This window comes from Pseudorca crassidens, chromosome 6, assembly GCF_039906515.1.
Source record: "Pseudorca crassidens isolate mPseCra1 chromosome 6, mPseCra1.hap1, whole genome shotgun sequence".
NCBI classification, from domain to species: domain Eukaryota; kingdom Metazoa; phylum Chordata; class Mammalia; order Artiodactyla; family Delphinidae; genus Pseudorca; species Pseudorca crassidens.
In genome coordinates, this window is record NC_090301.1 from 117,313,498 (window position 1) to 117,329,964 (window position 16,467).

General features: G+C 40.6%; 1 long non-coding RNA gene across 1 annotated transcript; it reads left to right on the forward strand.

Annotated features, from left to right (window-relative positions):
* Positions 1-3,125: 3,125 nt before the first annotated feature.
* Positions 3,126-5,520, forward strand: LOC137225913 (uncharacterized). The gene is made up of 3 exons (XR_010944086.1): positions 3,126-3,254; positions 3,778-3,960; positions 5,359-5,520. It is a non-coding gene; the product is annotated as an uncharacterized lncRNA (long non-coding RNA).
* The last annotated feature ends 10,947 nt before the right edge of the window (positions 5,521-16,467 follow it).

A 16,467-nucleotide genomic window follows, 5' to 3' on the forward strand; every position in this document is an offset into this window, starting at 1 on the left:
TCTTAGAACTGCTTTTACTACATCCCATAGGTTTTGGGTCATCGTGTCTCCATTGTCATTTGTTTCTAGGTAATTTTTTAATTTCCTCTTTGGTTTCTTCAGTGATCACTTCGTTATTAAGCAGTGTATTGTTTAGCCTCCATGTGTTTGTATTTTTTACAGATCTTTTCCTGTAATTGATATCTAGGCTCATGGCATTGTGGTCAGAAAAGATACTTGATACAATTTCAATTTTCTTAAATTTACCAATGCTTGATTTGTGATCCAAGATATGATCTATCCAGAAGAATGTTCCATGAGCACTTGAGAAAAATGTGTATTCTGTTGTTTTTGGATGGAATGTCCTATAAATATCAATTAAGTCCACCTTGTTTAATGTATCATTTAAAGCTTGTGTTTCCTTATTTACCTTCATTTTGGATGATCTGTCCATTGGTGAAAGTGGGGTGTTAAAGTCCCTACTATGAATGTGTTACTGTCAATTTCCCCTTTTATGGCTGTTAGTATTTGCCTTATGTATTGAGGTGCTCCTATGTTGGGTGCATAAATATTTACAATTGTTATATCTTCTTCTTGGATCAATCCCTTGATCATTATGTAGTGTCCTTCTTTGTCTCTTTTAATAGTCTTTAAAGTCGATTTTGTCTGATGTGAGAATTGCTACTCCAGCTTTCTTTCGGTTTCCATTTGCATGGAATATCTTTTTCCATCCCCTTACTTTCAGTCTGTATGTGTCTCTAGGTCTGAAGTGGATCTCTTGTAGACAGCATATATATGGGTCTTGTTTTTTTATCCATTCAGCCAATCTGTATCTTTTGGTGGGAGCATTTAGTCCATTTACATTTAAGTTAATTATCGATATGTATGCTTCTACTTCCATTTTCTTAATTGTTTTGGGTTCGTTATTGTAGGTCTTTTCATTCTCTTGTGTTTCTTGCCTAGAGAAGTTCCTTTAGCATTTGTTGGAAAGCTGGTTTGGTGGTGCTACACTCTCTCAACTTTTGCTTGTCTGTAAAGGTTTTAATTTCTCCATCAAATCTGAATGAGATCCTTGCTGAGTAGAGTAGTCTTGGTTGCAGCATTTTCTCCTTCATCACTTTAAATATGTCCTGCCAGTCCCTTCTGGCTTGCAGAGTTTCTGCTGAGAGATCAGCTGTTAACCTTATGGGGATTCCCTTGTGTGTTATTTGCTGTTTTTCCCTTGCTGCTTTTAATACGTTTTCTTTGTATATAATTTTTGACAGTTTGATTAATATGTGTCTTGGCATATTTATTCTTGGATTTATCCTGTATGGGACTCTCTGTGCTTCCTGGACTTGATTAACTATTTCCTTTCCCATATTAGGGAAGTTTTCAACTATAATCTCTTCAAATATTTTCTCAGTCCCTTTCTTTTTCTCTTCTTCTTCTGGAACCCCTGTAATTCGAATGTTGGTGTGTTTAATGTTGTCCCAGATGTCTCTGAGATTGTCCTCAGTTCTTTTCATTCTTTTTTGTTTATTCTGCTCTGCAGTAGTTATTTCCACTATTTTGTCTTCCAGGTCACTTATCCATTCTTCTGCCTCAGTTATTCTGCTATTGATCCCATCTAGAGTATTTTTAATTTCATTTATTGTGTTGTTCATCGTTGCTTGTTTCCTCTTTAGTTCTTCTAGGTCCTTGTTAAATGTTTCTTGCATTTTCTCTATTGTATTTCCAAGATTTTGGATCATCTTTACTATCATTTTTCTGAATTCTTTTTCAGGTAGACTGCCTATTTCCTCTTCATTTGTTAGGTCTGGTGGATTTTTATCTTGCTCCCTCATGTGCTGTGTGTTTTTCTGTCTTCTCATTTTGCTTATCTTACTGTGTTTGGGGTCTCCTTCTTGTAGGCTGCAGGTTCGTAGTTCCTATTGTTTTTGGTGTCTGTCCCCAGTGGCTAAAGTTGGTTCAGTGGGTTGTGTAGGCTTCCTTGTGGAGGGGACCAGTGCCTGTGTTCTTGTAGATGAGGCTGGATCTTGTCTTTCTGGTGGGCAGGTCCACATCTGGTGGTGTGTTTTGGGGTGCCTGTAGCCTTATTATGATTTTAGGCAGCCTCTCTGCTAATGGGTGAGGTTGTGTTCCTGTCTTTCTAGTTGTTTGGCATAGGGTGTCCAGCACTGTAGCTTGCTGGTTGTTGAGTGAAGCTGGGTGCTGGTGTTGAGATGGAGATCTCTGGGAGATTTTCACCATTCGATATTATGTGGAGCTGGGAGGTCTCTTGTGGACCACTGTCCTGAAGTTGGCTCTCCCACCTCAGAGGCACAGCACTGAGTCCTGGCTGCAGCACCAAGAGCCTTTCATCCACATGGCTTATAATAAAAGGGAGAAAAAGAAGAAAGAAAGAAAGAAAGAAAGAAAGAAAGAAAGAAAGAAAGAAAGAAAGAAAGAAAGAAAGAAAGAAAGAAAGAAAGGAAGGAAGGAAGGAAGGAAGAAAGAAAGGAAGAAAGAAAGAAAAAATAAAGAAAGAAAGGAAGGAGGGAGGGAGGGAGGAAAGAAAGAAAGAAGATAAAATAAAGATAAAATAAAGTTATTAAAATAAAAAATATTAAGGAAAAAAAATTTTTTAAAGAAAAACAAAACAACAAAAAAAAAAACGGATGGATAGAACCCTAGGACTAATGGTGGAAGCAAATGTATACAGACAAAATCTCACACAGAAGCATATACATACACGCTCACAAAAAGAGGAAAAGGGGAAAAAATCATAAATCTTGCTCTCAAAGTCCACCTCCTCAATTTGGGGTGATTCATTGTCTATTCATGTATTCCACAGATGCAGGGTATATCAAGTTGATTGTGGAGCTTTAATCTGCTGCTTCTGAGGCTGCTGGGAGAGATTTCCCTTTCTCTTCTTTGTTCTCACAGCTCCTGGAATTCAGCTTTGGGTTTGGCCCCGTCTCTGCGTGTAGGTTGCCGGAGTTCGTCTGTTCTTCGCTCAGACAGGACGGGGTTAAAGGAGCAGATGACTCAGGGACTCTGGCTCACTCAGGCCGGGGGGAGGGAGGGGTATGGAGTGCAGAGTGAGCCTGCGGTGGCAGAGGCCAGTGTGACGTTGCACCAGGCGGAGGTGCGCCATGCGTTCTCCCGGGGATGTTGTCCCTGGATCCCGGGACCCTGGCACTGGTGGGCTGCACAGGCTCCCCGGAAGTGGGGTGTGGATAGTGACCTGTGCTCTTACATAGGCTTCTTGTTGGCGGCAGCAGCAGACTTAGCATCTCATGCCCGTCTCTGGGGTCCGTGCTTTTAGCCGTGGCTCGCGCCCGTCTCTGGAGCTCCTTTAAGCAGCGCTCTTAATCTCCTCTCCTCGTGCACCAGGAAGCAGAGGGAAGAAAATGTCTCTTGCCTCTTTGGCAGGTCCAGACTTTTCCCCGGACTCCCTCCCGGCTAGCCGTCATGCACTAACCCCTTCAGGCTGTGTTCACGCCGCCAACCCCAGTCCTCTCCCTGCGCTCCAACCGAAGCCCGAGCCTCAGCTCCCAGCCCCGCCCGCCCCGGCAGGTGAGCAGACAAGCCTCTCGGGCTGGTGAGTGCTGGGCGGCACCGATCCTCTGTGCAGGAATCTCTCCGCTTTGCCCTCTGCACCCCTGTTGCTGAGCTCTCCTCGGTGGCTCCAAAGCTTCCCCGCTCCGCCACCCGCAGTCTCTGGGGCTTCCTAGTGTGTGGAAACCTTTCCTTATTCACAGCTCCCTCCCGGGGTGCAGGTCCCGTCCCTATTCTTTTGTGTCTGTTTATTCTTTTTTATTTTGCCCTACCCAGGTACGTGGGGAGTTTCTTGCCTTTTGGGAAGTCTGAGGTCTTCTGCCAGCGTTCAGTAGGTGTTCTGTATCAGTTGTTCCCCGTGTAGATGTATTTCTGGTGTATCTGTGGGGAGGAAGGTGATCTCCGCGTCTTACGCTTCCTCCATCTTCCCCTCATCCCTGTTCTGTGAGTTCTTTAAAGGTAAGAATCATTCATGATTCATTTTTGTTTGTTTGTTTGTTTGTTTTTTGCGATACGCGGGCCTCTCACTGTTGTGGCCTCTCCCGTTGCGGAGCACAGGCTCCGGATGCGCAGGCTTGGCGGCCATGGCTCACAGGCCCAACCGCTCCGTGGCATGTGGGGTCTTCCCGGACCGGGGCACGAACCCGTGTCCCCTGCATCTGCAGGCGGACTCTCAACCACTGCGCCACCAGGGAAGCCCCATGATTCATTTTGATATTTTTCATGCATAGCATGTGGCTGGCAGGTGAAGGTGCTGGGACGAAAACTAACTGAGGATTGGCTCCTTCAGCATGCTATGTGCTCAGAGGGTGGCAGACGGTGTGGATTGCAGGCAGAGGGGCACTGTGTGTGTGGGGGTCCTGGCCAGGACTTTTGCCTCTTGCCCAATCCCACCACTGAAATTCCTGGGCTTTGTACCTCCACTCTTCCCATCATTTCTCAACCCTTCCCTGTGGTGGGCACGATAGCACCTCTGCTGAAGAGCTAGACACAGTCCCACCTTCCTGATCTCCGTAGAATGATCCTCAAGATCTGAGGTAGTTTCACTGTACAGATTCAAGAGTGGCTACCAATGCAAGTACTCAACCCCCCAGCTTTCTAAAAGAAAAAGCAAGGAAAGGAAAATCTGTTTTGCCCTTTGTAAGGGCTGTAAACCTGTGTATATTCTCAAACTCTATGGTATTTATTGATATAAGGTAAAAACAGTGCCTTGTATTCAGAATATTGCTTACTTTTTCTTCTCAAAGTCTGGTTTTCCATACAATAGCAGTCTCAATGACCTAAGCCAGGAGTTGTTCACTCTGTACAAACGTGAAGACAATGTGTGGCAGGAATTTGGATCACTAATGAGGCACTGGTACTTTACTGAAATGGTTAGAGCACTTTAGCAATTGATACGGGTGTTAAGAGTTCAGATTCCAGGGTTATATAATGTAAAATGACAGATATTAATTGTTTGAGCCTTGATATCCTCATCTATAAAATCAAGATCTTGTTAATGTTTTGCAAAGTAATTGTAAACATAAAATGATGATAAATGCATATAGTTATTGTCCTCAAGGAACCTCTTTCCACCTAAACTGGGAGGTAAGTCTTTGGCAGACTAGGTGTGATTGGGGCCTAAGGTAGACTGTGTTAATTGTCCCCATTTGTTCCTCTGACCATATTCACACCTATTGCCATGCATCTCTGCAGTACTTTCCCACTCTGACTCTGGGCTCAACTTTGTGACTTGTTTTGTCCAATAGAATAAAAGAGAAGAAATAGTGTGCTAGTTCTGAGACCAGACCTCAAGAGCCTTTGCCGTTTGTTTTTTTTTTTTTTTTTAATCTCTGGAATTCTTTCTATCATTATCAGGACATGCCTGAGCTAACCCCCTGATTCCAGAGGAGGATGAGAGACATATGGTGCATAGCTGAGTCACCTCAGCCAAGGCCAGCCTAGATCAGCCAACCCCTAACCAAGCTGAGATCATAGCTGAGATTTAGCAAAACTGTCCAATGAAGCCCAGTTTGGATCATCACTGAGCCTTGCAGACATGTGAGAAATAAATGTTTGTTGTTTTATCTTCTGAAGTTTTGTGAGGTTTTGTTACACAACAATAGCTACCTGATACCTGATGCCATGTGCCTTATCACTTTGGAGAATAATGGGAGTGGGAACCCACAGGCTGGTTGGGGCATGTGTGGTCCAGAAGACCCATAGGGTCTTATAAACAGTTCACCATAAATGTTTTTCTAGGTTTAGCTCCTCTTGATATGAGATCTTGCTTGTATATAGACAGATTTTCAGATAAGTTTTGTGATTGCAGAAGTTTTCCTATATGATAAATAGTGGTAGAAAGGAAGTGCATGCAAAAGATTCCCTCTTTTTAATAAATTACCTCCTAATCAGGGATTTTCTTGTCTCTGTCCTCTCCTCTACTGTCCCTCCATTGATATTTGTATCTGGAGGATTATAACGTAATCAGTTTTTTTTAAATGTCAATGTTAACTAAGAAGATAAGGGATCAAATACTTCTCTTATGTAGTATGCACACATCATGTACCTCACTTTTCGTTCAGGAGAAATTATTACAAATTATTTGGTTATTAGTTTTCAGCAAATGAAACTTCATATTCAATTAGTTACTGTCTTCCTTTGAAGTTTTGTGGAAATATTGCTGTGAGTGGAATCATACCATATCCCAATCTTTGGTTACATAATTCTCTGTTGGTTTACACATTTTTCTGGAATGCTCTTTAAGGCACCTAAAAGTTTATAAACCATGTTCACATTGAAGTTTTATCCTATTTCACCAGTGATTTCAATTCTACCTGTGTAACAACATAAATTTGGTCATCAGTCAGCCTAGATGTTAGACTGGCCTGGCTAAATGCTGAGTGAACTTCATCACATTAAACTCTCTAAACCTCTGTTGTCTAATTTCTAATGGGAGCAAAAAGTACTTAACCCATAGAATTGTTGTGACCATCAACTATGATGACAGATGTAGAGCACTCAGCACTGTATCTGGTACATAGTCACACTGAAGAAATATTAATTTCCTCCTTCTCAATGGAAAATTACCAATGGAAATTATTGAGTCTGAGGAGCAGAAAGAAAAAAGGTTGAACAGAGCCCAAGGGACATGTGGGACATCAACAAGCAGACCAATCAATATATGCATTGTGGGAATCCCAGAGGAGAAGAGAGAGGAGAAAGGGGCAGAGAGATAATTTTAACTCCCCCCAATTTTTGATAGTTATACTAATATTTTTAACTTCCTCTACTAGTTATCATGTAGCTTTAAATAATATACATATAAAGTTCTATTTCTTGTCCATTGCTTTCAACTGTGTCTCTTAACCTTTCATTTTGCAAAATGAATGTATTACCTTCCTAATCCTTCCCTCTCTTTTACTCCTCCCTTTTCATCTCCTTATTTCTGTCCAGCTAAGTCTTTATCTTTTATGTTATCAGTGTGGATAACATTTACATTCTGTTTTGTAACCACTCAGTTTTCTATGCTTTGTTTATGAATTTCTCTAAATATTGAAAGCCAGTAATCAATGTTTACATTATGGTGATATTCTTTAGTGCAGAACTAAGTAATGAGTATTTTCTTTTTCCCAGGTCCAATATTATAGGCCCTTTGGTTAGTCAAAAGAGAACATTCTTAACATCAGAGTCAAATGTTCTTTTTCCCTACACTCAAAATTGCTTAGATTTATGCCATATTTTGGTTTATTTTCTATTTTGGCCATAACTATTTTGTACACAGTTTATTTCCTTGGGTTTTGATTTTTTTCATATAGGGAGAAGAAAACTACATATATTCTTATTATATTACAAATATCATTTAATTCTGCAGTCATTAATTTCTTGGAATTCTTTTTATTTTTCTTAAGATAATGTTCTTGAAACTCAACAACTTTTAATATTTTCTTTCAAGGCTTGTGGCTGACTAACTACTAGGGGCTTCTTTTCATTGGAATTCTCATGAGCTTTACAATTTTCTACATTCCATAGTTCTCCTTTTCTTGGTTTTTCCCACTGTCCCCTGCCCTACTCCCTCTTTTAGGAGTGTATCCCCAGTAAATTCTTTAGAAAATGCATAAGAGAAACAATATATTATGAACACTTGCATGTCTGAAAATGAAATTGTCTTGTTCTTGTTCTTGTTCTTAAGCTAGATATAGAACTCCAGGTCCAAAATAATTTTACCTCCATATTTTGAACCCTTGAAACTGGTGTTTTCTAGCATCCTTCATTGCTGATGAGAAGTCTGATCCATTTTGATTCAAATTCCCTTATATTTACCTGTTTACACTTTTCCCCCCTGCACTCTCAAGAATGCTATCTTGGCTGATTTGATATTTTAGCATGATACATCAAGGTTTTAATCATCTTTTAATTAATTCTAATCAATATTTGTGTTTCTCTTCAGTCCTTAGAATTATTTTTATTGTTTCTTTCATAACTTCCTTCCCTAATTTCTCTCTTACCCTTTCTGAGCTTTTCTTAATTGGCTATTGAACCTCCTGGATTTATCCTTCATGCCTCTTTTGCAATATTTTATTATCCTTCCTTTGTTGTTTTGTTCAATGTTATAAGAAGTTTCCTCGATTATATTCTCTAATTTTTCTATTAAATTAAAAATTTTGAAATTTTTGACAATTTAATTTCCAAGGAATAATTACTATTCTCTTTTGTCATTAAAAAAAATCTGGGTTTTCTGATTTCACCTTATGGATATAAAGTCTTTTCAAGTCTCTGATTCTTTGAATTCTCTCTGTCTCTTATGGTGTGTTTTTCTATTTTTTTCCTCAAATATCTGTACATCTTAGTTGTCCATTAATTTTTAAAGATGAATAAATAGAAATGACACTTTATAAGGTGTTTGTCTATCTGTTTTTCCTCAAATGTTGGTTCATGTTTAGCTGTCAGCTCATTTTTAAGAATGTGGAACAGAAATGCTATCAGTTTCTGTGTATGGGACAGGTCTACCAACTGGCAAGCTTCTCTCCAGGGTATCCCTAAACAAAAAGGCCTGACTCTGGGATGTACACATATACCTGCTCTCCTGTTCTTCCCAAAATACAATAATTAATTTCTTTAGAGGGAAAACTTGCTTTTGGGGGGTGGAGAGGGGCCGCAGTTAAGCCTGGAGTCCTGCCTGGAAGACGCATGCCTTATTCCATCATTACCCACCCTGTGTACTTTGGGCTGTGGACACCTCTGCTTGGGTCCACCTATTTATGTACTGACATTTGCCATAAACGTTTTGTTTTCCTGAAATTTGTCAAAATTTCTTCTTCAAAGACAGCATCCCTATTATTCTCTTCATTATTATTTATTTTATGATTTAAAAAAATCTTCTCTTATTTTGAAAGGATCATAGGAAGGAAGGAAGTCCTATTCTTGAACTCAGTTCACTATCTTGAAATGGAAGCCTCTGAAATGTCAGTCTGGCAGTCTACAGTCCATACTCTGAGAGTGTCACCTTAAGGCTTTGCCTGTGATGCCTCTAAAACTTCTCCTGAGTCATTCATGAAAAAAAAAAAAACAAAAAAAAACAAAAAAGAGAAAACTCAGGTAATTTTTTTTTTTTTTTTTTTTTTTGCAATACGTGGGCCTCTCACTGTTGTGGCCTCTCCCGTTGAGGAGCACAGACTCCGGATGCGCAGGCTCAGCGGCCATGGCTCATGGGCCCAGCAACTCCGAGGCATGTGGGATCTTCCTGGACCGGGGCATGAACCCGTGTCCCCTGCATTGGCAGGCGGACCCTCAACCTCAACCACTAGAGATGGGAGAAGCCCGTCTCTAGGTATTTTTTTATTTCCTCTTTGATATCTTCAGTGATCTCTTAGTTATTTAGTAACATATTGTTTAGCTTCCATGTGTTTGTATTTTTAATGTTTTTTTCTCTGTAATTCATTTATAATCTCATAGTGTTGTGGTCAGAAAAGATGTTTGATATAATTTCAATTTTCTTAAATTTACTGAGGCTTGATTTGTGACCCAAGATCTATCCTGGAGAATGTTCTGTACACACTTGAGAAGAAAGTGTACTCTGCTGTTTTTGGATGGAATGTCCTATAAATATCAGTTAAATCTATCTGGTCTATTGTGTCATTTAAAGCTTGTGTTTTCCTATTAATTTTCTGTTTGGATGATCTGTCCATTTTTGTAAGTGAGGTGTTAAAGTGCCCCACTATTATTGTGTTACTGTTGATTTCCTCTTTTAGAGCTGTTAGCAGTTGCCTTATGTATTGAAGTGCTCCTATGTTGGGTGCATATATATTTATAATTGATATATCTTCTTCTTGGATTGATCCCTTGATCATTAACATAGTGTCCTTCTGTGTCTCTTATAGCATTCTTTATTTTAAAGTCTGTTTTATCTGATATGAGTATTGCTACTCTAGCTTTCTTTTGATTTCCATTTGCATGGAATATCTTCTTCCATCCCCCCACTTTCAGTCTGTATGTGTCCCTAGGTCTGAAGTGGGTTTCTTTAGACAGCATATATATGGGTCTTGTTTTTGTATCCATTCCGCAAGCCTGTGTCTTTTGGTTGGAGCATTTAATCCATTCACGTTTAAGGTAATTATCGATGTGTATGTCCTATGACTATTTTCTTAACTGTTTTGGGTTTGTTTTTGTAGGTCCTTTTCTTCCTTATGTTTCCCACTTAGAGAAGATTCTTTAGCATTTGTTGTAGAGCTGGTTTGGTGGTGCTGAATTCTCTTAGCTTTTGCTTGTCTGTAAAGCTTTTGATTTCTCCATGGAATCTGAATGAGATCCTTGCTGGGTAGAGTAATCTTGGTTGCAGATTCTTCCCTTTCATCACTTTAAGTATATCATGCCACTCCCTTCTGGCTTGTAGAGTTTCTGCTGAGAAATCAGCTGTTAACCTTATTGAGTTCCCTTGCATATTATTTGTCATTTTTTCCCTTGCTGTTTTCAATAATTTTTCTTTGTCTTTAATTTTTGCCAATTTGATTACTATTTGTCTTGGTGTGTTTCTCCTTGGGTTTATCCTGTAGGGGACTCTCTGTGCTTCCTGGACTTGTGTGGCTATCTCCTTTCCCATGTTAGGGAAGATTTCAACTATGATCTCTTCAAATATTTTCTTGGGTCCTTTCTCGCTCTCTTCTCCTTCTGGGACACCTGTAATGAGAATGTTGTTCCATTTAATGTTGTCCCAGAGGTCTCTTAGGCTGTCTTCATTTCTTTTCATTCTTTTTTCTTTATTCTCTTCCACAGCAGTGAATTTCACCATTCTGTCTTCCAGGTCACTTATCCGTTCTTCTGCCCAGTTATTCTGCTATTGATTCCTTCTAGTGCATTTTTCATTTCAGTTATTGTATTGTTCATCTCTGTTTGTTTGTTCTTTAATTCTTCCTGGTCTTTGTTAAACATTTCTTGCATCTTCTCAATCTTTGCCTCCATTCTTTTTATGAGGTCCTGGATCATTTGCATTATCATTATTCTGAAATCTTTTTCTGGAAGGTTGCTTATCTCCACTTCATTTAGTTGTTTTTCTGGGGTTTTATCTTGTTCCTTCATCTGGTACATAAGCCCTCTGCCTTTTCATCTTGTCTATCTTTCTGTTAATGTGGTTTTTGTTCCACAGGCTGCAGGTTGTTGTTATTCTTGTTTCTGCTATCTGCCCTCTGGTGGATGAGGCTATCTAAGAGAATTATGCAAGTTTCCTGATGGGTGGTACTGGTGGTGAGTAGAGCTGGCTGTTGCTCTGGTGGCAGAGCTCAGTAAAACTTTAATCCACTTGACTGCTGATGGGTGGGACTGGGTTACTTCCCTTTGGCTCTTTTGCCTGAGGCAGCCCAACACTAGAGCCTACCTGGGCTCTTTGGTAGGGCTAATGGCAGACTCTGGGATGTCTCATGCAAGGAGTACTTCCAGAACTTCTGCTGCCTATGTGCTTGTCCTCACATTGAGACAGAGCCATTCCCCACTTCTGTAGGAGACCTTGCAACTCTAGGAGGTAGGTCTGGTTCAGTCTCCCCTGGGATCACTGCTCCTTCCCCTGGGTCCCAATGTGCACACTACTTTGTGTGTGCCCTCCAAGAAGGGAGTCTCTGTTTCCCCCAGTCCTGTCAAAATCCTGCAATCAAATCCCACTAGACTTCAAAGTCTGATTCTCTAGGAAATTCTCCTCCTGTTGCCAGACCCCCAGGTTGGGAATCCTGACGTGGGGCTCAGAACCTTCACTCCAGTGGGTGGACTTCTGTGGTATAAGTGTTCTCTAGTTTGTGAGTCACCCACCCAGCAGTTATGGGATTTGATTTTATTGTGATTGCACCCCTCCTACCGCCTCATTGTGTATTCTCCTTTGTCTTTGGATGTGGGGTATCTTTTCTGGTGAGTTCCAGTGTCTTCCTGTCGATGATTGTTCAGCAGTTAGCTGTGATTCTGGTGTTCTTGCAAGTGGGAGTCTAATGTTAACTTTTGAAACAGTTGTCTTGAAATTTACAGTTATTCTGAGGATATTCACTAATGGATATTTTTGGTAGTTCTCTTTTGAATTTTCCTTTGGACACTGTGCACATTTTTTTTACTTTCCTCAGTGTGAACAAATCTTTAGTCGTTGAAGTCATATTTTAAAAGTCATATTTTAAAATACCTCAATATTAGTCTGAATATATTCTCTGAGGCAGAATGAATGATACATTATTTTTGTGGTCAAAACCATGTGATAAGGCAGATCTTAAATGGGGTTGTAAACTGATTATGAATAAAATCCCAAAAGAGGAAGACTTTTTTTTTCTGTGAGCAATAGCAGCAGCTTTTGAAGAAGTGTACACTTCTCCAAGGTGTCCACTATAAGAGGGTGACAAGTTGATGTCAAAATGGGACTACAGCTTTATAACCACCGCCATGCATGATCTTCCTTGCTGTTTATGGTAATTACTGTGAAGTCAATAATAGTGGTAGCTGTCATTAATAAGCCCCTACAGTTTAAAGCCAGAAACTTCATACATATGATTTATTGTGTTCGGTTATCACCCCCATTTTTGCAGATGAGGAAACTACAACTCAGAATTAAATGTCCAAGATATTCAGTTAGGAAATGGCAGAGCTCACTTGAAATATCAGGTCTGTCAAGCCCCAGTGCTGAGTCCTTCCATCTCACAAGCCTACCTGGACAAGTGTTGCTTCTCTTTTATATACGAGAAAATGAAGCCACTTGACCAGGGTGATTGACTAGGTGATTTCTTTCCTGGATCCTAGCCTACTAGCTTCTCCATAGCTCTCTCCTTCTCACCCTTGGTTGACAAATTCCTTCTAGGCCAAGTGGGGTGTCCCCAGCCAGTGTCTGTATGGCAGGGTGCAGCTCTCATGCATGTCCTTAAAGTGGGGGGTGCAAAGTGAGTCTTCTTGTGTCTATGCCCTGCTGACACACCAGCCACTTGTAGGTAGGTGAGAAGTAGGGAACACCAAGGTCGTGTTTTCTTAGGAGGTTGATGGTTTCTAATGTCCTGACCTTTCTCATGTGGCTAGAATCCTTGGTCCTGTTCTACCTAGAGCTATCCATTAAGCCTTGACTCTAGCTTTTATTACTTTGGCTGCTGAATTAGACCTTCCCCCTTCCTACTGAGGCCCAACCAGTACAAAGTCTCTTGAGCTTTTCGTCTTTCTGGAGGTTTGGGTAACCCTACAGGGTTGTCAAAACTTTGGGCAAGTGGGATGTGGAGGCAGAACTGTCTCCTGCCAGCTATGCACTGACAATCAAAGACCTTGGTTAAAGCAGTCTTGTTCCTGAAATGTGACGTATAGTATCATACATAAGGGGATATATGATCAGTAAGGGGGATAACAGGCCAACAAAATGATTCCAGGCATTTCTGAACAGTGTGTCTGTGTGTGTGTGTAGGTGTTGGGAAAAATGTGTGTGTTTGTGGTTGCAATAGTTAGGAGCCTGAGGATTGAGACTAGCAAATAAATGCTAATCAAAGAGCCAAATTGTGTAATAGTCATTTCTATATCCTGGGCTAACCAGTACCTTCACAGCATGTCTGTGAGACTCAAGAAATTGGAAGGTGGAGGGCCTGGTTACTACCCAACATTACCAGGGAGGTCTGGTGCCTCGGGCCTTGGGCACAGGACAACCAAAATATATTTCAAAACCCTCCTGGTTTGTGCACTCAAAGCTCTTTATAGATTGACCCATTGCTTTCCATTGGTTCCAGAAGAGAGCTGAGGCAATCTTCAGATGTTTGGTGCTTATTCTGAACACTAGGGATAGTGCTGGCCCAGAAAGGGGTTGAAGCCAATTATCACTATCAAATTCCTGAGAAAGTCCAAACTACCCTATTCAGTGGTCAGCTAAGTGTTCAGCTAAAGTGGGTTATGCATAACTCTTTTTTAGATGGGAGAATGTAAATCTCTATAAATACTGAAATATATTTTTCTGTGTGATCAGACGAGGAACTAAAGGAACTACAAATCAGTTGTAGACTTATAGATTTCTCTAATGGACTATGGATCCACTCTCTTTTCCAGAGAATCACATTCCTGTTCCCAGACTCAGCAAAAGTTCTCATTTAGGCTGCATTCTTCTATAAAAGGTCTGTGTACTTGAGCTGTGTGTTTCTTGACTGTGGTTTTCATCTGGACTCTGGGCCAGTTGGTTTTCTTTCACTATACCCAAAAGGCTTCTTTTCTGAGGACCTCATAAAGTCAAAAGGTATTGAGTTGAGAAGAACCAAACTCACAGTGCAGAAGGAACCCTGGACAGGTTACCAACAATGAGCTTGAGACAGGTATGCACGTGCAGTAACTAGATGCAAATGTAACCAGAGCAGGCTCCTAGCATTCCATGATGGCTTACTAGATCCTGTGTAACTCTTCAGGAGTGTTCCTCTCCTGAATTTTCTTCTACATCCCACATGGATCCAGGTCAGTTCACAGTGGGCTGGTCACATCCTTCTGTAAAGGTTGATATGCTAACTGTGCAGGCTTCTCACTCTGGTTGCAATTGCTTGAGATTGGTATTGAGAGTGAATCTCAGTCAGCCATATTCTAGAGCTGTAGTTGTGATCACTCCAATTAGTCATGCACTTAGCTGAGCAAATTCTGTAACTGTAGTTGCCTGCTGCAACTGTCTAGAGGAGTCTTCTTGTGCATGGGTCTCCTGTAGAAAGACTTTGTGTAGACTTTTTTTAAAAAATATATATATATTTATTTATTTGGCTGTGTTGAGTCTTAGTTGTGGCACGCAGGATCTTTATGGTGGCACACGGGACCTTTGTTGCAGCATGCGAGATCTTTTGTTGTGGCATGCAGGCTTCTCTCTATTTGTGGTGTGTGGGCTCTAGACTGCGTGGGCTCAGTAGTTGCGGCACGCGGGCTTAGTTGACCCATGGCATGTGGGATCTCAGTTCCCCCGACCAGGGATCGACTCCATGTCCCCTGCATTGGAAGGCGGATTCTTAACCACTGGACCACCAGGGAAGTCCCTAGACTTTCTTAACTTTTGGTAGGAACAACTCCTATGTTAAGTGCCACCTTGAAAAAAAGATGACTTCCTGTATTTCATTGCTAAATATTACCTATGACTAAAGCCTTTCTGTGATGCCAAGTTCTTTTGTGACATTGACTATTTGGCCATATTGTGCCCAGCTGTGAATGAACTCCTTGGAGGAAATTACTGCCATGTAATTGTTCAAAAGTTGGCATTATTGCATTGTGCAATACATGCTTTGCCTCTTCCTAACTTCTGTGGTTGTTGGAAACCCTTGAAGTTTCTTGGCTTGCAGCTGAATCACTCTAACTTTTGTCTCTGTCTTCACTTGTCTAAAGTCTATCTCCCCACTGTGCTGTGGCTCTATGTCTGTGTCTTCACATGGCCTTCTTATAGGGGAACCAGTCACTGGATGAATCCACTCTAATCCAGATGAGTCCACTCATCTCAACTGCAGTTACATCTGCAAAGACCCTATTTCCAAATAAGTTCACATGATAAGGTTCTGAGGGGGACATAAATTTTAGGGGGACACTAGTCAACCCAGTATAATTACAGATCTCTGGACAATGGATCCATCCCTTTTTACAGGCACTCATATCTCTGCTCTCTAACTCATGCTTTTGTAAGAATAAAGCACCAGGGAAATACATGCAATTCCCCCAGTCTGAAATTTGGAGTTCAGAATTTGAGTGCAGTAACTGGGTTCTGTCCTGATACTGCTATAATTAGGTTACCTTTATTCCTTTATGTATAATTAACTTTGGAAACTGCTGGTTCAATCTGTGACAACCAGTGATACATCATCTTTAACCAGTCTGCACCATCATAAAAAAAATGCTGCTCAAGTACTAATTTATTGCTCTGTGACACAAATGGTGCATCTCAAACTCAGCCAATTTTGAGGATGGTTTCTGGGCTGTTTAAAAAGGCTTCTTCTGCCAGCTTTTGGAAAACGTTGCTTTAGAAATTATTATTTTCTGTTTCAGGACAAATCCATGAATTTGGTCCATTCATGTTAGCTATAGTGAGATGATGCATCTCTTGTCCATAAAACTTGAATAGTAGGGTGTCAGAAGTGATTTTTCTGAAGTTAACTTTTCCCATACTTGGAGTTATCAGTTTCTGTCGTGCTGGTGTGCATTTCAGTTGAGGTTTTATTACATTGTGTTGGCAGCACATTATGTTTTTTACACATGGATTTGATTGAGAAATGAAACTGGAATAAGAATGAGGTAGCAGCAGCATCTGCTGCAAGACTCAGCTATTGCTGTTGTCAATCAGCCTGATTGATTAAATATGGTGGTACACATTTTTATTAAAATGAAATACTTCTCTTGAAAAAGGACCATTACGCCAATAGACTATATGACTCTCCTGAAGAGTGTGCCTGAGGAAAAGTCCTCTTGGCAGAGTACAATAACTGTAGATTGCTGGAACCAATAGGGTAGTTCAGATTAGATCTGGCTGGTTTTATAAAGTGAATTTTTTTT